Below are 21,284 nucleotides of genomic sequence, written 5' to 3'. Positions count from 1 at the left end.
TCTACTTGAAATTTGCTTTTAGAGTTAATAAACTTTCTGCATGGAAGCAGAAACCCCAAGCCTGTGCCATCTGTGCTGTCACATGTCAGGAGAGTTGTAGACTAGGCCACCCTTTCTAAAAGCAGGGTAGGGTGAGGTGCTGAGATGCAGAATCCCAGCACAGGAGCATGAGGTGCATGATGCTCACTCATACTTGGGGACTCAGAGGTCTTGACCTAATAGGGTATCAGGGCCACCATAATGCTTCTTAGGAACCCTATTTTTCTGCTTTTTTTAGACCTCAGGACAGCTGGTGCCAAAAATGAGCAAGGAGTTTAACCAAATTGGGTGAAGAAAATGGACCAAGAAAGAAAAGGAACAGGGAAAGAAAAGAGAAAGTGAGGAGGATTTTAGGGAAGGAACTTGGAAGCTGGAGGGAAAACTGCGGTAGGTCACCACTCATCAGCACCTGTCCCCTGGAAAGATGATGAATGGAGGGCAGAAAGTCTAGGACTAGATGCAGCTGTTCAAAGAAATAAAAACACAGCAAATAATGTCAGCTGAACTGTCAGGGAGACCAGGGACTATTTTTCTCCATCTCAGGGATCATAAAATCACATCTCTGTGAATCCCATACCCAGAAAGAGGTCAACTTAACAATGTTGCCTAAGAACTGACTGGCCCACCTGAGCCCCAATACTCCTCAGGTTGACCTAGGGACACTACCAATCTGTCAAGCATGGGCAGGAGGATTCCGCTTGAGGATATCTGCCCTTGTGCTCCCACAGATCCCTAACTTGAGAGAGGTATGAGTCCAAAGATCAACTGCTGAAAAACATCCAAACTTTGCTTATTAACATCGTGCACTGCCTCCCCCCCCCCCCCCGCCAAGCCTAGGCAGAGTGTTCACCTGCTGTACTGCAGCCCTTTCCAAAGAGAATAAAGAATAAGGGGAATCTCCTCCTCCTTAGTGAGAAGAAAAGGGAAGAGACATTGTCCTTGAAGTGTAACAACTTTACTACCAAATATGCTTCCACACAGCCAGACTGAGAAGTGCTGGGCACCTGGTCCAGAAAACACTTGAACCCCACCTGAGGACATCAAAGAGAAGGACTTTCCAGGCAGCCTGGAAGTGATTTGATTCTGGAGAGAGGACTGAAGGGGTTTGCACCAGGCTCTGCTCCAACTCTTTCTGCACTTGGCTCCTTTGGGTTTCACAGTTATGTTCTTCTGTCCTTAATCAACACCACAGATAAGAACTGTCAGAGTTCTTCCAAGCATTCTCCTCATTTCATGATTCCCACTAGATAATTACTGCTTCTACCTAACAGGGAAAATCGCAGGCTCAACTTCAGGCCTGCCAAAGAAACTGTTGGGCTGACCCCGCTTTTCTGGCTTAGTGGATTTTCTAAATGCACATACCTTCAGAGCTATTCTGAGGACAGCAGCAGTATTGTTGGCCAGGCCCCATGCTGGTCAGGCATATCCTGTGCATCTGGATAAGACTAGAACAAGCAGGAAGAGAAGCCCCTGATCACACACCTCACAGTAACTCAGGAACTGAAGAAATCACCTGTCCACCATTGACAGTTCTTCCATCACTGGAGAATCTGACAATGGGTTGTGGTGAGGTAGAGGGCTGGGTGGGACCAGAAATGTGCATTTCTGGTCAGGTAGCAGCACAGAGCCATGGCTTGTCAGGGTGGGGCTCCATACCATTCCCAGTGTCCATGTCCCATGGTGCTTAACATGCAGGATTATTGGACAATCTGATGGCAGCCAGATGCCAAATCAGCCAGAGAAGAAACTGCCCAACACTGGCTGTTCCAATGACAATTAGACATTCTTACAAAGTTGGAGCCTTTTGTGGAAACTCAGGATGGGTGTTCAGGAAGAGCAACCTCTAAGTCAGTGAGAGGAGAAGCTGCAGTTCTCACCACAGGCTGCAGTGTAGTCTCCTGGGAACTCAAACACTGATGTTCAGCTCCCCCAGACAAACACAGTAACAGTCTCTGCATTAGGGTAAGGGTGGGAAATGTTGACAAGCTGCCAGCACAGAGCCATGTCTTGTCTGGTCTTACCCAGATGCACAGGATATGCCCAGGACATCCAGTATTGAGAATTACAAATTAGAGGCCATTTAGCACTGCCTGGCTGGGCCCTCAGCTGATGAGAGAGGGGCTTGTGGGAAGACTGGTGAAGCTATGGATTCCATAGACATGGTATGAAGATGCCACAATGCCAGGGACACAGAACATCTCTAAAGATAACGGAGGTCATTTGCAGCTCTGTTCTCTGAGAAGATGTGGCCCATCTCAACTTCTAAGCCATAGGGGTGTTCCACAACCAACAAACATCAGTAGTTCTAAAGGTGGGTCCAGGATTCTGAGGCATTCATCCTGGTGCCTTTCTGGGATTTAGGAGAAATGTGCTAAAATCTAATTTTGCAGCATGGTATTTTTATCTCACCAGTCTCTCCATCAGCCTGGGTGCAGCCTTATGATCTGTTAAGTGGGGAAGGGATAGTCTGAAATCTTTGATAAGCTCAACATCCAGAAGTGCCAATAGGAAGCAGCAAGGAGAACCGAGTACCAGCCCCTGCCTGCATCACGAAACAGGTACATGTCAGCATGAATCGAGGGTTACTGTAAAGAACTTCCAAACAGTGTACAATAGTTTAAATCCATTGTCACCAGCATTTAAATTAACATTTAAATAAAGTGGATATGTGATAGGTACTTTAAAATCCACTAAGAATTTCTCAGTGCTTTGGAGATAAATGCATAGAAAGAAAACTCTGCTGAGAGCTCAGGGCTCAGGTAAATCACATCTGTGTCCTGCCAAAGACCTCACACCCTGGAAATTTTATAAATCTGGCATGAGGATGAACTGAACATCAGGGAAAATCATCAAACAAAAAATAATATTAAACTCCACTTCAGCCTGGAAGAGAGGGCTGCCCTGAAAGTGTTGAATTCTCTTTAGAAATTTGCCTAAAGCAGCTTACTTAATACTCAACTCTAACCACCTGTTTCTAAAAATCACCTTCCTGCCCACTTCAGCAACTTCATCTCTCTGGTTTTCTCATCCTTTTTGCATACTTTTTACATTTTAAGTATATACTGATTTGACTTAACTAAGGGAATATGGATAAATTTTGTATTTCTACTAATCACTTTTTAAACTTAACCCTCTTATTAAAACACGATTTTTTCTTATAACTAGTTAAAGATTTCCTATGTGGTTTTCCAAAGCCTCTATTTAAAATGAACCAAGCAAGAAATGCATGTTTATTTATGCATTATTTCATAAAACTTTGACAAACATTTTTATTATTACTGTATGGCCAAAAGAGATTTAAAATAAGATATACTGAACTCTGAACTGTTTCACTTGATCTTTTTGCTGTAAAAGTCAAAGCTTCCATCAAATAAAACAAATATCCCAGCTTCTGCACATGTGAATTCAGCTTATAGTGGTATCCCCTTAACTGACCTGCATATCATTAATATCAAAATGCCAGGTTTGATTGGCATTGTAAAATGGCTTCAAAAATATTACCCTATGACTCAAGTTTATCATATATGCAGAAAAACATGGAAACAGAACAGCAGGGTATAAATTTCCTATTAATCAAATTATTAGGAAAATATAGTGCAAATGTGCACCCACATGAGATGGAGAAGGTAAAAGCCAAAACCAATGTCTAAAAGAGAGAGAATCCCATGAGTTCTCTGTTTATTCATACAGCTACCACAAATATTTTAATCCAAGGGTCTTTGGGAACATGTATTTAAACTTCTTTAAATACAAAGAGCCTCATCACCTGTAAAATGCTGCAGATTGGTGAATAATGATTAAACATACAAAATAATGCAAAGAACCTGCCCTTTTATAAATTGTTTTTTAAATAAATTGCCCTTTTATAAATTTCTTAATTGTGGTTCTCTAAATGGTGTCATTTAGGTAAATTAGCCTCTAGGTGTATTGATTACTTGGAGAATGGGTGTTAGACAAATCAGTTTGTGTCATTCCCAGTTAGGAACAGCTTAGTCACCTCCTAGGTTCTGGGAAGAAGTCTGTCAGGAGAGGCTGTGCAGGACTGGCTCAGTGCACTGCAGAAGCCCTGTGCATTCTTCTGTGCACCCATCCTGGGACCCCCTGCCCTGTGCTTCTCTCCTCCATTGTGCATTTCCTAGCTGGGGCTCTGCACCAAGTCCACAGCTGCTAGCCTGACACAGGCCCTCTGCTCAACATACCCCCTCATGTCATTTTCCTCCTGCGTGGTGCCTGCCTTTCCTTCTGTGCTTCTGCCAAGTGCTTCCTCTCTGCCCCTTCTGCCTTCCCCTTTTCTTCCTTGGCCTCCTTCTATTGCTGCTTGGGACTCTGCAGGTGGGTGCCATCTTGGTGCTGCCCTTGAGGGCTATCCATTCCTCCGAAAGATGGGTGCCTGCACCTTGCTGATGTGGATGCTGAGGAACACACACCTGGCCACTCACTTCTCTGATGCAAGAGCTTCAGGGGCAGAAGGCTGGCCTTTTACCAGGCAGAGGCTGACCCCTGGGCCCCTGGCAGGAAGGAAGACAGGGGACCAACTCTTGGAACCCCCTCTCTGGAGGCTCTCATGGCCTCAGAATTCTGCTATTGTTGTTCAGTGCCTTCCTCCTCATTCCTCTCTTGGGCAAGGGTGTCCTGGTTTTCCCCTAGCTGCTAGGATTTCCTTACTGCCTGCTGCCTTTTAGCCACACAGGAAAGGTCCTCAGGGCTCACAGTTTGGCAGATGATGGCCACAGTTGGATTGTAAAAGCTTATGCTCATCCTGATCATATGGTCTAGGATGCTCCCATCCTCCAGGCCCCAGCTGGAGCACGAGGTCAGCACGGACCACACAAATTCAGTGAGTCTCTGCAAACACTTTTTTGGAGGTTGCAGGCTTCAGAATTGCCTCAGAGGGCAGCAGCAGCTCTAGCCTGTACTTTTCCCCAAACTGTTCATGGGAGAGTTGCGCGAAGCCTATACCCAGCCTATGTAAGCGGCCTACTTCTGGGGAGGGGCATCCCGCAATGGGTGTTCCTTCCATGTACATCTGCCCCTGCATCAGGACTCTAACACACTCCGTTTAGCCCTGCATGAAGACTTTCATCATGGCAGTGAAGCTGAACACGTTCCTTCTTTCAAGATCAAGTCCAGAGAAATACTTCAACAGGTAGTTGGTGATGGGGTGTCCTGCAGGCACAGCTGTGATTAGTGCCATGTTCTCATTGTCTTGCCAGTTGACATCAATATGGGGGAACTCTGCTAAGGCCACCACAGTGTCCACAAAGAAGACAACAAAAAGGCCCTTCAAGCAGTGCAGTTGGTCCCCTGCACCTCCTCATCCCGTGGACCCCACTGCACCAGCGCCTGCAGGAGCCCCACATCCCTGGCACAGCCAGTGCGCAAAGAGGTGTAGTGCTTAAAATACATAATAGTATCTTTTAACCAGCAAAATATGGCCTTCCCTGTGAAACTATACAGGCACCTTCTTACCATTGACTACATTATTTTTAGATTCAGTAATGGGTCTGAGGAGTTTCCAACCATTCAGCTAAATCTGCCAGCAAATTCCTCTGTATTTCAAAGCCAAAATCATTCATGCAAATACTTAAAACACTCAAGTGTAAAGCACAGTTTGACTTCATAGCTACCCAAGGGAGTGGCATTGTCTCTACACAGGGAGGTCTATTGAAGGTTTTCTGTTGTTGCTGCCGGTAATGGTGGTGGTTTTGTGATAATGATTATAAGTTTTTGTTCTATTATTTTCTTAATTTTTAACTATTTCTAGGAAATAACTATAGACTAATAGCTTTATTTTAATTCTGCAAAAAGAAAGATCACAAAAAATTACTGAAGGATTATTTAAAAATTTTTTATTCCAAATTTTCTGGAATGATCATTATCAATTAAGGTTCTTAAATAAATGTATTGTGACTCAATGACATGCACAATGTGTGTTAAACTGTCATCTGTGGCCCACCTGTATCAGAATCATCAGGTTGTTAAACTGTGTCTGCATCACTATCACCTGGGATACTTACATAAAGAGGCAGATCCTCGATTAGAGTCCCATAACCACTAAAGTGCTTTATACTGCAGCCCAGGGAGTCGCTACCACAATCCCCATAGCCGACTGTGAAACCGACCCCCTTTGAAATGAAAATCTTCAAATTCTTTTTTAATTTTGATCTTTAAACTGATGATGGAGGTTGATGGACTGCCCGGCCCTCTTGGGCACTGCAAAGGGAACATACACTTTGAGACAGGTTCCTGATTAACAGTCTAGCTAAATACACACTTGGGCATTTCCTGCCTTCCCCCCACACTGTGTCCTGTTTTTATAAAAGCTTTCCATGCCTCACAGTCATCAAAGATGAAGACTTGTCAAAGAAAATGTTCTTCTCTATCTTGCTCAAACCCAGGATAGAAAGAAACCAATTCTCCATTGCCATCCTGACTCCTGAGTTTTAATGCTGCAGAACAAACAGCAAAATATTTCCTTTTCTGGGAAATTGTAAAGGCACATCAGGTTTAAGAATCACTTGTCTTATCTTAGAAGTTCTTGAAAAATGGCAAAGAGGAAAAATTGTCACTTTTTTAAACTTAGACCTCAGAATTAGCCAATAAATTTCTTCATGACAGTTTTATTTTCTATTCTTTTAAAGATCTTTATCATTTTTTAATTTTAATTTTTAAATTTATTCTAATTAATTATACATGACAATATTGTACACAAATGGAGCATTTCCTCTGGCTGAACGTGGTGCAGAGTCAACACCAGTAGTGTAGTCACAAATGTATAAGGGTATTAAAGTCCCTCTCATTCCACAACCCTTCACACCTCCACACCCCTCCCTTTACCTCCCTCCCCTCTGTCCAATCCAAAGTTCCTTCATTACCTCCAACCCGCTTTATAGATCAGCATCTGCTTATCAGAGAAAACATTCAGTCTTTGGTTTTTTGGGTTTGGCTTACTTTATTTTCTATTCTTAACACTTATTCTAGGGACTGGTGTAGAAATGGGAAACAAAGACAAAAAGAAAGAAAGAAACTATTTATACAAACTTTGCTTTAAAAGAAAAAAAAAAGCCACCGAAAGACCCTTACACTTTCACCCTGCCTGCCATGAGTGATGTTGGTCTTCAACGTATGGCTACAGCAACATAAATAAACCTCTATCTTACATTTACGAATACCTACTCAGGTCCTAGGAGCACTCTGAAGACACAAAGGAGGCTTTAGTACAATTGGGGCCTGGCACACAACACTAAGAAACAAGTAGAGGCTGCCATATGCAAGACTTGGTGTGGACATCAGTCTCATGTTCCCCCGAGGGAAGTTAGATTAGCAAAATGGTGCAGCATACTTAATGTGGAGGAGTGGGGGCAGTAAAATTTGGAGAATGAGTGAATAAAGGAAGCAGATTGTGCTAGGCTATAAATGAGAGTGACTCTTAGCAAGTCATCAATTTCCTTCCTCACATGGACTCAAAGTGGTCAGACCTGAAGGTGCAGTGCAAAGTCCAGCCTGGCTTGGCCTAGAGGAGCTACCTGGTCAGGTGTGGATCTGTGAAAGGTGCCAGCTGAGTCTCACTGACACTGTCCAGCAGGGCCCTGCTGCTCACTAGGGTGCTTCTAGAACTGCCAAGGAGCTCTACATTGGAACCATATGACCCTTGTGTAGGAGGCAACCATTTCCCCAGAGTTGATTTTCTGAGGAGAGCTGATGAGGTGAGAACTGTGTTGTGAAAGGTGCTGTGTCACTGAGGCTGTTCAGAAGCAGTGTCTCAAGGTTTAGCATATACTCTTAGGTGCACTTTGTCTAGTGAGAGGCCTGGTGGTCTTTGACTACTGGTGTTCCATCACTGTCAGGAAGTCATTCTGTCTTTCTGCCTACCCTAGTAGTAGACATTTCTGATCACCTCTTCAGACCTGCACCAGCTTTGAAAGAATAGGGCCCAGGTGCTCCTTAGCAGATAGACAGTTGTTCAGATGTGGTGAGGGGGTTAGGCCTAGGCTTCCTCATGTTTAAGGGATCTGTGGTGGCTTTGCTTCTTTTGTGGCTCCTGGAAGGCAAGAGTCTCAATGCTGGGGCACACAAGAAGGACCCTTAAGGAGTTCACCTGCAAGTAAACAAAATAATCCTGTTCAGATGGAACTGTTAGACCCCACTTATGATGCCCAGACACTGGAATTAGGGCAAAGCATGCAGGAAGGCATAAACATGGTGGGAGGTGGTAAAAAGAATGAGTCAAGGGGATGCACTGGGTCTGGAGGAGATTCCAGGTTCCAGCTGAAAGGATAAGCTTCCCTGTGCACCCAAATCCCTGGTGCCCCAGCCATAGCCCTACTGCATGTCATATGGTCAGATCCTGCTACTGTCCTTTTATTACCCAGTTCATACTACATGTCATGTGGTCTGAAGAAAAATAAAGGCCTTGTCATATTCCAGGAAAAGAAGGATGAAGCATGAAACACACACATGTAGAAACAGCCTGTACTGAAGAGGATATATTGGGGCAAGTTCCCCTGTTAAGTGTGTGTCTCATTTTTCTTAAGGAGAAGTCAAATTGGCAGGGACCTCAGAGATGATCTAAGTCTAGGTCCACCTTTAACAGATGAAGGGTAGTAACTCACAGAGGCAAAGGGGCCAGCCAAAGGCATACAACCAGTTAACATTAAGCCTGGAGTTAGAGACCAGAAATTTGTAACAAAAGAGGGTGGGCTGCACACTGGAGGGAGCCAGCAGGAACTGGAGGCTGTGGGTTAACTTGGCAGGGATAGGAGGAGGCTGTGCAGAGGCAATCCTCTAAGTGTTGTGATAAGAGGCTCAGGGAAGAAAGCAATCCTCAGAGAAGAACCAAAGGGAATTAGAAAACAAGAGCTAGTTAATATATGACCCATGCTTGATCACACTATGGGGGTCAAGGCTCTCAGGGTACAACTTAGGAACATTCCTAGAATGCTCATCTGCTCTAATATTTACCCTCTAAGTTTAAAGGTTTAATTTCTCATATTTAAAACAATCAGTTACACATCAAGTTTCTCTTAATAGGATTTCTAGGGAATTATTAGCACAGCATTTAAGTAAATGTAGAGAATATCTGATATATATATATTTTAAAACTTTTCCCTTAAAGTGTCTTTTTTTCATTATCAGTTTTTTCTTTTATATCCAGGAGACCAAGTGGATTTCCTTCATGTTTTTTAAAGAAAATGAGGTGTTAAAATAAAATGCTGTTCTTAACCTAATTTTGTGCACTAAAGTCAATTTATAAGGTTATGCCTTATTTGGTTTTTCATACAGTAGTTCAGGAAAGTCCAGAAGGCACATATGGCCTCAAGATCTCTTGGTAGACAACTAATTCACAGAGAGACTTTGAAAGTTTCTTCCCTCAAGGACCAACTGAACTGCATTTCTCTGACTCCTTGCTTGACTGACATCAAGGAGAGAAAATTGGGCTAAAGGGGAGAGATGGTGATGAGAGGAGAATAATAACAGGGTAGGGAGCTGAGCGGGCAGGAGGGTGAAGGGATGGAATCTTAAGAGGAGGCTATCCAGGAGCTAAGACCTGTGAGGTGGGCCAGATATCTCCTAGAAGGTAAAGGAGGTCAGGGTCACTTACTGATCTGATGTCAGATGGTGATGTATTTGAAGCAGGCTCCGTGACTGTGTAAGATGCAATCCTTGCTTTAGCTCCAAGTTAGTCCTTGCCTTCTTCAAAACATCATGTGTCCTGGTCACTGAAAGAAGAGCCCCAGAAAGAAGGAATTTCCAGCTGGGCCCTACTTGCTGGGCATGCATTTTCTAGAGCATTTTCTTCTCACCCCTCAATCATGGCCTATTGCTGACCCCTTTGTCCCCTCTCCCTCTGCAACCAAAATTGCTCATGTCACAGAAGGGTTGGGCCCAGTGCATCAGACTCTCCCCTCCCAACATTCCAGTGCCTCAGACTCTCCCCTCCCAACATTCCAGTGCCTCTGTGGTCACTGTTTATCTGCAGCACAAGTGGGACATCTGCAAGACCAGCCCTTTCCTCTGCTGCTCCACAGCTCAGGGGCACCTACGCTGGCTGACAATGAAGTTCTCCATGTTCTCCTTCTGCTGGTTAGCAGTCTTCAGACGCTCAGCTGTGCTCTCAAGGAGCTTCTCCTGTTTGGATACTTGGGCTCGCAGATCCAGGAGCTCCCTTTCCATTGATTCATCCTGGAGAAGAAGGACAAGATCTCAGACAACAGTTTGGAGACCGAATGTATCCAGTTCTTTGTGGTTCCTACCAATCAGAAGCAGAACTCTATAATCTTCTCAGCACTTCCAGACTGAGTTTCCTCTGTTATAGCTTCTCAATCCCTCAGTTCAGAACAGTTGAGAAAAAGACCACAGGTAGGAATGTTGAGAACCTGAAAGCCCCCAATCAAGGATCAAGGAGACCCTGACTCCAGACCCACAGCAACTCCCAACTGTGAACAAGACCTCCAAATCAGTCCTTGAAGAAGTTCTGTCTCACTCTACTCCCATCCATGAAGGACTTGGAATTTCAGAGATACTATGTCTGGGACACAGGGCTACCTGATGACAGTGTTCACATTTCAAAATGTCTGTACGAACCTGAAGATGGCAAAGTGCTTCCTTGTGATTAGCATAGTTTTTTCCCCACATATACCAGTTACATTAATATGGAAATAAAAACTAGTGAGGGGATCCAGAGACTACCCAACCAAAGCAGGACAATACTTTAGGGGCTCTACCTTTTCCCCAGATTGGAACAGAGATAAAAGGTATGTTGGGATTCTAGGAGCATGACTGAAAGAAGCTGCAGGATCACAGTGACTTCCTTTGATCTTTTGACCAAGAAGACCTGAGGAATGGAGAAGCTTCAAAGGCCCCTGAATTTCAGCTCAAACTTCAGATTTATTGGAAGCAGATATTTATAGATTACCAGGGCATCTACGTCTGTGCTTCTCCATTTCCTTTTCTTCTCTTTGAATTATTATCTTGGGGTTTGGGGTGTGAGGACAAAGTAAGGTAATCAGAGCTTCAATGAAAAGATCCACCAGGGGTCTCCCTCCAGGATGCTACATTAAGATCCAGCACATTCTAACAACCTAAGTAGCTCCTGACCCTCAGAAAGCCCTGGAACTGAGAATACAGAATCTCATGGGGCAGAAGAGCAGGGCTTATACCAGAAGACAACACTGGCCTCTTACCACTTTGCCAGGCAGCCCAGGGCCCTGGAAGCTTGGTAAAGCTGCTCTCCAGAACATGGTCAGGAGCGAGGCTGACTCCTCCAGGGTGTGCTGCAGGGCATGAGCACTGCTTCTTAGCTCATGGAAACATTTGCTGCCTGGTGCCTGTGGAAAGGTGGGAGGGAGCCATGGACATCACTGAAGTTGAGACATCTCAGGGCTCAGGACATTGCAGCCCTGCACAAGACTCAAGCTTCCTTTATCACGAGGCACAAAGCATGGGCTGCTTGAACCTGGAAACCCTGGCTCATCCCTTGAGGTCCCAGGACTGAAGTGTGGCTCCTTTTACCTGGAATGACTCCTCACCTGGACACCCTATATAAGGCTGTCACAGCTCATTCCCATGTCATGTCCTCTACAGACCTTTTACCTTCCTCGCATGCAATAAAAGACCCCTCTGCACCAGTGAACGAGAGGCACAGAGGTGACTTCTCACATTGGGCCTGTGGCCCATTAGTTGGTTTATAAATAGGGGTCTGTATCTTGCCCTGAATTGGGGGTTACCTGGATGCAAGGCTCTGTCTATACATCCATGGGTCTCTGGTGGCTGAGACAGCACAGCCATTGGCCCTTGTTGTCTCTCAACAGAGATGTACTCTGAGAAGCATTTGCAGATTGCCTCCCTCCCATTGCCAGGTTCTTACTCTTTCCACACACAAGACCTTTATGGATGCGAATCCCTTAGTACCTGTCCATCAGACTGATTTTAATCCACATGGGTCAGCATGAGTGTAACAGATAATAAACCATGAGACAGTGCTGATTTCAACATCATATGGGCATCAACTCTTAATACTTTACTGAGGATGGTGGCAACACTGCACAGACATCTCTGTGGCTCTGAGACAGAATATCTAGTTGGCTTCCTATACCACAGAGTAGAACATAGAATGAATCAGGAGATAGGGAAGCAAGGGCTTGGCTAGAATAATTGGAAGATGCTTTCTCTGTCATTGGGAGATGCAGGCCACAAAAATAAATAGGGGAGAAGAAACTGGAATTAAGGACGAAGGGCACAAAGAAACGGTGAACCCAGGAGCTGCAGGTGTGACTACCTCTGAGTCCTGAGCTTCAAGGCCCAGGAAGTTGCATGTGGGCCTCAGGAGAGACTGGATCTTTTCAACCAGCTGTTTCCCCTCACCAATCTGCTCTCTGAGAGCAGTATAGTCATCGATGTGGCCTATGATGTGGCAGCCATGATTGTTGGCGAAGGAGCCATCCTTAGTATCACCCTCTAGCTTCAGAGAATTCTTCATTCCTGAAGGATCATTTGAATCCAGCTCTGAAAAAGAAAACCACAATAATAAAGATCTGCTGTTATTCATGATAATATCCTCAGTTCTCACCAGTGCAGAGACAGTGAAAGAGCCCAGGTTCAAGAAAGGCAGCCTTCAGAAATGCAGGGTGGGTCAAGCCCATAGACACCTTTTGGTTTCTTTATTTTTATAATCTTTCTTACATCATTACATAATGATAAACTCTCCAGAAAAAATTTTGATTTCATTGACAAGTGGGCTATTCAGGAAAATATTATAAACATGAAAGTTTTCTGTATAGAAAAGGCACAGACAATTGAATAAGAATGTGTACAGGGCAATGACCCTAACAGAGCAATAGGACAACTGTGGCAAGAAGAAGAATGAGAAGAAAGGCAGCCACAGAAGACTCAAGGAACATGGACGATGCTCTCTCTGTCAGGAAAAAGGATGTTGCACACCGAAAATTTTCTAAATTCACATGACACACTTACAGAGGACCAACAGTTATTTGCATTAATAATTTTCCTTCATTATGTCCAAGCCCTTTAGTTGTCATATTTATACCATTTGTCCTGGTGACAATGACAGTTATCTGAACCAGGAGAAGAGAAAGAAGAGCTGTGGAGGACCAGAGTTAGAAAATCCATGCCAACACCCCAAATACAGAGGAAATACCTGTATCTAGGGAGTAAAAACAACCAGTGTCAAGGACATCACAAACAGCCTGCACCCCAAATCATGCACAGTCTAGCCTTCACCACACAAGATCTAAGGTGCCAGGACTTCCCTCTCATATCATTAGCCTATATATGTCACATAGAAAAGCAAAAGTCAACAGATTGATATGTTTCTATTATTTAGAAAAAAAATGTTTGATGTCTGGATATTCCACATGAATGTAACTTCCAGTAAAAACTTGTTAGGTACAATTTCATAAACCAACTTTGAGTATAATTTTCTATGTGCTTTCTAGTACAATGCCTTGTAGTGAAACGTAAATATGCACAAAATCACATACATATATAAAATACACATACATATGCATATATGTGAAATATGTATATGTTAAAATATTTATCAAGGGCTAGGGTGCAGTTCAGTGGTAGAATGAAGAAAAAGAAACCACTCTATAGAGTGTGGCAGGTCTGGCACACACAGAAGAACTTGGGTTCAAATTCTCTGTATTACAAAAGTTGATCAAAATGTAAACTATCAATAAAAGGAGTTCCTGGTAAAAGGAGAGTGAGTCACTGCCAGGTTCCAGTTCAGGCCTCTGGAAGCTGGGAACAAGAGGAAGAGCAGGGACTGAGCCATGCTGCTGCATCTCAGCTGGTACATGGGAAAGCAGTGACAGGGAAGCCCTGTCAGGAGGAAGTGAAGAGGAGACTCAACACCACACCCACCATGGCAGCTCCAAAAGGGCAAGGCAGCAACCTAATGTATGCTGAGCAGTTCCTGCCAGCTGGGTACTGTGCTTAGCAGTTCACAGATGTTTCTTACTTAAAGGCCACAATAAAAAGTCCATGAAATTGTCCACTTTCATCTGACACTTGAGGTCATTATCTGAAAAATGAGTATTCAGTGCAAGCAGAGAAAATAAGGATTAACATGACCCAAGAATATCTGGCATGAGAATTTCAAGGCTCAGGCTTAGAGAAACCTGAGCAGAAGTGATTGAGGATATAGCCATGCAGGTTATTGGAGAAGGTGAATTAATTGGTGCCCCCAAAAGACAAAACAGAAGACACAGAGTGGAATGTTGTGTCAAGAGGCTGGGGAGTGGGACCTCTGTTAACACTCAAATGAAAACTAGGGAGGCAAGATAGAGGCTGGATATGGAAGAGAGCCAGAGAAATCTGGTGAACATGCTTATCTGAAGAGGCAGGCAAGAGACTGGGGCACAAGTGGATGTGTACCACGTAGAATAAATGTGCCTGCCACCCAGCACCTTTCCACAGCCCTGGTTTCCTTAGAGACAGGAGCATTGTGCCACATACTGAGGTCCCCCCCTAGGTGAAGAAAAGGAAGCCATTCTAGAGAGTGTGGAAGGTCTGTGATACTGAGACGGAGCCTAGTGAGGTGGAAGGAAGGCCAACTAAAAGGCCAAGCACCTGATTAGGTCTCTAAGCCCTGTAAACCCAGCTTGTCTGTTAATGTCTCAGTGCCCCCTTTGTCAGTTGGGTAATGTAAAATATAAAAATATAGTAAAACCTGTCCTACTATAAATGACATCGGAAAACACAGGCTCCGGGCCAGTATGTGTCTCCCACCTATAGCCAAACTTCCACAGAAATTTGTTTTTGCCTTTTTAGGTTTCATAATGATTTTCTTACCTATATTTCTTTTTTAAAATTAGAACTGTGTAGTTACACATAGTAGTGGGTTCATTCGGACAAAATCATACACACATGCAATTTGACTTCAGTTCATGATGGCCCCCTTCCCTCTCTTTTTTTTCTCCCATTCCCCCTAACATTTCCCAAATCTCTTTCATCTACTCTACTAGACATCTTTTTTGCTCATCTATTAATTTATATTTGATTGCTTCTTTCTACCTATGCATAAAGGTGGAGTCCCTGTGGTATATTTATATGTCCACATAACAACTTTTTAAGAATTCATTCTGGGGTTGTGGCTTAGTCGAGAACACTTGCCTCAAATGCCTGAGTCCCTTTGATCAACCCTAAGCACCAGGTTAAAATATATATATATATATAAATATATTGTGTTCATCTATAACAACAACAAAACAATCATCTGCATTGACTCCCCTTACCATCTCTGCACTCTGCCTCTCAATCTTCTCCATTACTGCTCTTTCCTTTATCTGTATGATATCCTATCCTGCCCTCCCCATTTCCTTTGTTTTACTCTAGTTTCTGCATGAGAGTAAGCATTCAACTTTGAGTTTTTGTGTTTGGCTTATTTCACGCAGCATGATATTCTCATTGCTATCCATTTACCTGTAAATGCCATTATTTCATTTTCTTTTATGCCTTTGAAGAACCCCAGTGTTTATGTGTGTGTGTGTATGTGCTTACACACATATCATATATATGCATCAGAATTATAAAATTTATTTATCTATTAAGGTGATTCCATAATTTAGCTATTGTGAAATGTGCTTCTATAAACATTGAGGTAGCTATCACTGTAGTATGCTGATTTTAGAAGTTCTGGCAAAATACCAAGGAGTGGGCAGATCCTCATAGCATGTTTACATCTCTAGTTTTTTGATGAATCTCTATAGTGGTTTCTGGACTTGTACTAGTCTGCAGTCCCATTAACAATATACAAGTTTACATTTTCCCCACAACCTTGCCTGCATTTTTAAATGTATATTCTTGAACATTGCAATTCTGGAGTCAGATAAAATTTTAGTATTGCTTTCATTTGCTTTCCCTAATTGCTAGTGATGTTGAACCTTTTCTCATCTATTTGGCTATTTGTAATTTTGTTTTGTTAAGAAGTTTCTATTTCATTTTTTCTATTGCCCATTTATTGGTTGGGTTATTTGGGATATTTTTGTATGAAGTGCTTTGAGTTATTTATATATTTAGGGTATTAATCCCTTATCAGATGAGTAGCTGGCCAAGATATTTTTCCCATTCTGTAGGATCTCTCTTCACACTCTTCTTTCTTTCCTTTGCTGGGAAGAAGTTTTGTAGTTTGATGGTGTCCCACTTATTTAATCATAGTTTCAGTTCATGTACTTTTGAGGAAGCTGGTGCCAGCAATTATATGTAGAATGTTGGCACTACATTCTTTTCTAACACTTGTAAGGTTTCTGGTCTAATTCCTAAGTGTTTGGTCCATTTTCATTTGAGTTTTGTGCAGGATGAGAAATAAGGTTTTAGTGTTATTTTTCTACATAGTTATTAATACTGTTGTCCCAGAACCATTTATTAAAAAGGCTCATTTCTCCAATGTATATTTTTGCACCTTTGTTAAGTACCAGAGGGCTCTAAATATTGGATTTGTCTCTGTCTTCTACTCTGTCCTATTGGTCTTTGGGTCTATTTTTGTGACAATGTCATGCTGTTTTGTTACTAGAGCTCTGCAGCATTACTTATTGTCTGGTGTTTTGTATTTAACAGTGGTACCAATAATAAAAAACAAACTGAAATAGAAAACTACTTCAAGAATTAGATAGTAGGAGACAACTATGTAGGCTAATATATTAACATCCCAACTTGAAGTGGTGGGAATTACAATATATATTTAGGAATACAGTATTTTACTTTTGGCAGAGCTATTTTTGTTTAATACTTTTACTTTATTTATTTTTATGTGGTGCTGAGGATCCAATCAGTGCCTCACACATGCTAGGCAAGTGCTCTGCCACTGAGCTACAACCCCAAATCTAGGAATACAGTATTTTTATTGAAAATTCTTTTTAAAAATATTATTATTTTTACATAATAGCATATTTTGGCATATTATACATACATAGAATAAGTATAACTTGCTGAAAATAGGATCCCCCATTATTGTGGTTGTACATGATGAAGAACTTCATTGTTTGTATATTCATACATGAAGATAGGAAAGATGTGTCTTATTCATTCTCCTGTCTTTCCTATTACATGTTCCCCCTTCTCTTCATTCCCCTTTGTCTAGTCCAGGAACCTCTAATCTTTCACTCTCTTGTTGTGAGTTAGCATCCACATTCTGCCTTTGGGTTTTGGGACTGCCTTATTTCTCAAAGCATGATAGTCTCCAGTTCCATCCATTTACTGGTGAATGATATAATTTCATTCTTCGTTATGGCTGAGTAGTATTCCATTTTGAAAGTGTACCAAATTCTTTATCTATTCATCTCATGTAGGGCACCTAAGTTGGTTCCATAGCTTGACTATTGTGAATTGAGCTGCTATTAAATACTGAAGTGGCTATGTCACTGCGGTATGCTGATTTTAAGTTGTTTGGGTATAAAGTGAGGAGTGGGATAATGGGGTCAAATAGCAGTTCCATTCCAAGTTTTGTAAAAAAGCTCCACACTGCTTTCCAGAATGGTTGCACCAATTTGCAATTCCACCAGCAATGTATTAAGTGAATCTCTTTCCCCACATCCTTGCCGTCATTTACTGCTGCTTTTATTTTTAATATTTACAATTCTGAGTGGGGTGAGTGAATTCTCAGTGTAGTTTTGATTTACATTTCTCTAATTGCTAAGATTTTAAATACTGCAACCTCTAAATCAACCAAGTTCAGGCAGCTTTTCTGATTTCAGGTTTTTCTGTACTAAATCTGTGTTTCTCTCTGTTCTCCCCTCCCTTTGTGGGGAATCTTTGGTGCTTTCGGTACCCATGTGGCAGGTGAGTTGGGGTCTATATATTCTTATTTTTTGTTTTTGTACTCAAATTTCTGATTCCCTAGTCCAATTGAATGTACACTATTATATTTTGTGAAATTCCTTTTTTATCAACCTCAGTAGGTGTCTATATTCCTGCTGCTGTGCTCATGAGACAAGGCAATGCAGCTTTCCACTATCTCACCATCTTCAGGTCTTGCAATACAGCTTTTTATCCAGGATGATTGCTCATCAATTTTAACACTTTTCAGGTTGATGCCATCCCATTTGTGGATGTTTGATTTTATTTCTTGAACTTTAGGAGTGTACTTAAGGAATTCAGTTCCTGAGCCTTGATGTTAGAGTGTAGGCCTACATGTTCTTCTGGTAGATGCAGGGTTTCTGGTCTACTTCGAAGGTCTTTGATATGCTTTCAGTTCAGTTTTAAGAGAGAGGGGCTAAATTTCATTTGACTACATATGGATTTCTAGTTTTTCAAGCACCATTTGTTGAAGAGGCTATCCTCAGCACAGTATAGTGATATAATCACACCAATGTTTTTAGCAGCACAATTCACAATAGCTAAGCTATGGAGTCAACCTAGGTTTTGAGATATATATATATATATACATACACACACACATACATGTATTACTCAGCCATAGAGAAGAATAACTTTATGATATTTGCCATTATATGGATGAATCTGGAGACTACCATGCTAAGTGAATTAAGTCAGTCTCCCCAAATACAAATATCAAATGTATTAAATGTTTTCTCTGACATTTGGAAGCTAATCTACACTAAGGAGGGAAGAGGGGAAGAATACAAGTTCCAGGTATTAGACAAAGGGAAATGAAGAAAAAAGAGTACCGTAAGGAAAGGAAATGAATGGTAAGAAAAGGAATGAACCTGACATAATTTTGCTATGTACATATAGGAACACAATGCAGAGAATGTCACCTTTATGTACATCAAAAGCCTGGGGTCCTAATTAGATTAAGATATATTCCATGCTTCTGTATGACCTCAAAATGGGCTCTACTCTCATGAATAACTAAAAAGAAGTCATAAAAAACATAATAAAAAATGACACTTTAAGGATAGGAAAGGCAGCAGAATACAACAGACATGAGTATGGCAATATGTAAATCAATGGAAGTGTAACTGATGTGATTCTGTAATCTGTATACGGGGTAAAAATGGGAGTTCATAACACACTTGAATCGAAGTGTGAAATATGATATATCAAGAACTATGTAATGTTTTGAACAACCAACAATAAAAGAAAATAATAATTTGCATGTCTAAGTTAACAATCCAGGGGGCTGGGTTTGTGGCTCAGTGGTAGAGCATTCGCCTCACATGTACAAGACCCTGGGTTTGATCCTCAGCACCACATAAAAATAAATAAGTGAAATAGAGGCATTATGTCCAACTACAACTAAAAATAAATATTAACAAAAGATAACAACCCAGGTTTGAGTTAGACTTGTTCCTTATGAAAACGCCCAGACAGAGATCCATGTGCTAGTAAGTTAGGAAAGACTCATTCCCAGCAGAAAGAGGTAATGAAGTCAAGGAAGTCAGGTACAGAAGGCAAAAAAGTCTAGAAAGTATAGAATTTAAGGGAAGGTAGCATGTGTCTGAAAGATGCTCTTCATAGGGTTGGGACCCTAATCTGACTGAGCTTCCCTGCAGCAGTTATCAAGAATATTAGGAGGGCAGGCATGAGAACAGAGCAGATTTCAGAATGTAAACAGGAAATGTAGATGGAAGGGCAGGTCAGGGCTACAAGGCCATGGGAAGTACAGATAAGACCAAACAGAGGCTCCATCTGCTGTTGGAGACAAGCAGAGGTGAAGAGAAATCACTACAGAAGTAGGAGCTACAATCTTACAGAGTTAAAAGGAGTCAAGTGCATTCCAGAGCCAACATACCTGAAGCCTGAAGGCCAGGGAATCTGCATGCTAGTTTCCTCTTGCTCATCAGAATTTTTCTTGTAATAATTTTCTGTTTGCTGACACCTGTGGCATCACTGAAGACATGTTCTGTAAGTATGTGCAAAGAAGACAGGATTTGTAAAATCCAATAACACCCAGATATATTTGCAAACACTGGAAAATCAGAGTGGAGGTAGGTTGTGCTTTGGGGAAGGAAGAGATAATAAAAATCAAGCAAAATCAAAGGAGAAACACATTATTAAAGAAAGGAAAACTCATCCTAAGGAATTTAAAAATATGCATAATAATGATATACTGCATGTATACCCATTATATATGATAAAGCACATATATAAACAATGTGTAATACACACAAGAGGGATCTCTATATTTATCTGATGGACAACTGCTCCTTTGGGCTCTTGACTCCACCTGTGCATGGGAAATTTGCATCTATGATATGTATGGGCTCACATGTCCACTCAAAGGCCCTTGGGCCTTCTCTGAGGAAGTTGAAAGGAGAAGAGGGTTCAGTAACAATCCCAATTCTCCCTTTGCTAACCACTCCTGAAAACCCATTTCTTATATCCCTGCCAATTGACCCAACCTAGCGACCCATGCACAGTGACAGAAATCATGTGTCCAATGGACATGTCATCTTTTGTACATGTGCCTAGGTATTCTTGGGTGGGTGGTGCCCATACCAAAGTTCCTAAAATAAAGTAATCCAATTTACAAAGAGGGCTTTGAAGTAACAATGAGTTCATGTTTTTTATCCAAATATAATTAATCTTAGTCACTATTTCTGGAGAGAACATTCTACAGAGACACCAGGGCATGGGACAAAAAAAGGAATTTATTGATCTTGATCCACAGGCAGAAAAGATCATGGATAGAAATGGTGAACATGATATTTTTCTTTGCGGGGGGACAGCAGGGATGATTTAACTCAGGGGACTTGACCACTGAGCCACATCCCCAGCCCTACTTTGTGTTTAATTTACAAATTGGGTTTCACTGAGTTTCTTAGCACCCCGCTGTTGCTGAGGCTGGCTTTGAATTCATCATTCTCCTGTCACTACTTTACCGGAAGCTTGAAGTACTGGGAATCTGCATGCCATTCTCCACTTGCAGAAGAGTTGTTTTCTTTTCATGATCTTCTGTTTCAGGACACTCATGGTATCAGTGAGGACATGCAGCTCACATTCAGGTGTTTTGACAGCCAAGCCTCCAAGGGCATCACCCTCAAGCTTGGGAAGGTTCTGCAGTTCAATGCAAGTATCCAAATTCAGTTCTGAAAATAAAACAGGAACTATTATCCTGTGACACAACTATTGACCCCAAAGAGTCACCTAATCAAGAAAGCAGCCTTCTACAAGAAAGTCTAAGTATTGATGTGTAGCATATAGAGACTGATACTTTCAGGGCTGGGGTTGTAGCTCGGAGTTAGAGCACTTGCCTCAAATGCATGAGGCCCTGGGTTCTATCCTCAGTACCACATAAAAATAAAGACATTGAGACGGATACT

This window comes from Urocitellus parryii, chromosome 11 (assembly GCF_045843805.1).
Source record: "Urocitellus parryii isolate mUroPar1 chromosome 11, mUroPar1.hap1, whole genome shotgun sequence".
NCBI classification, from domain to species: Eukaryota; Metazoa; Chordata; class Mammalia; order Rodentia; family Sciuridae; genus Urocitellus; species Urocitellus parryii.
This window is presented reverse-complemented; position numbering follows the sequence as displayed.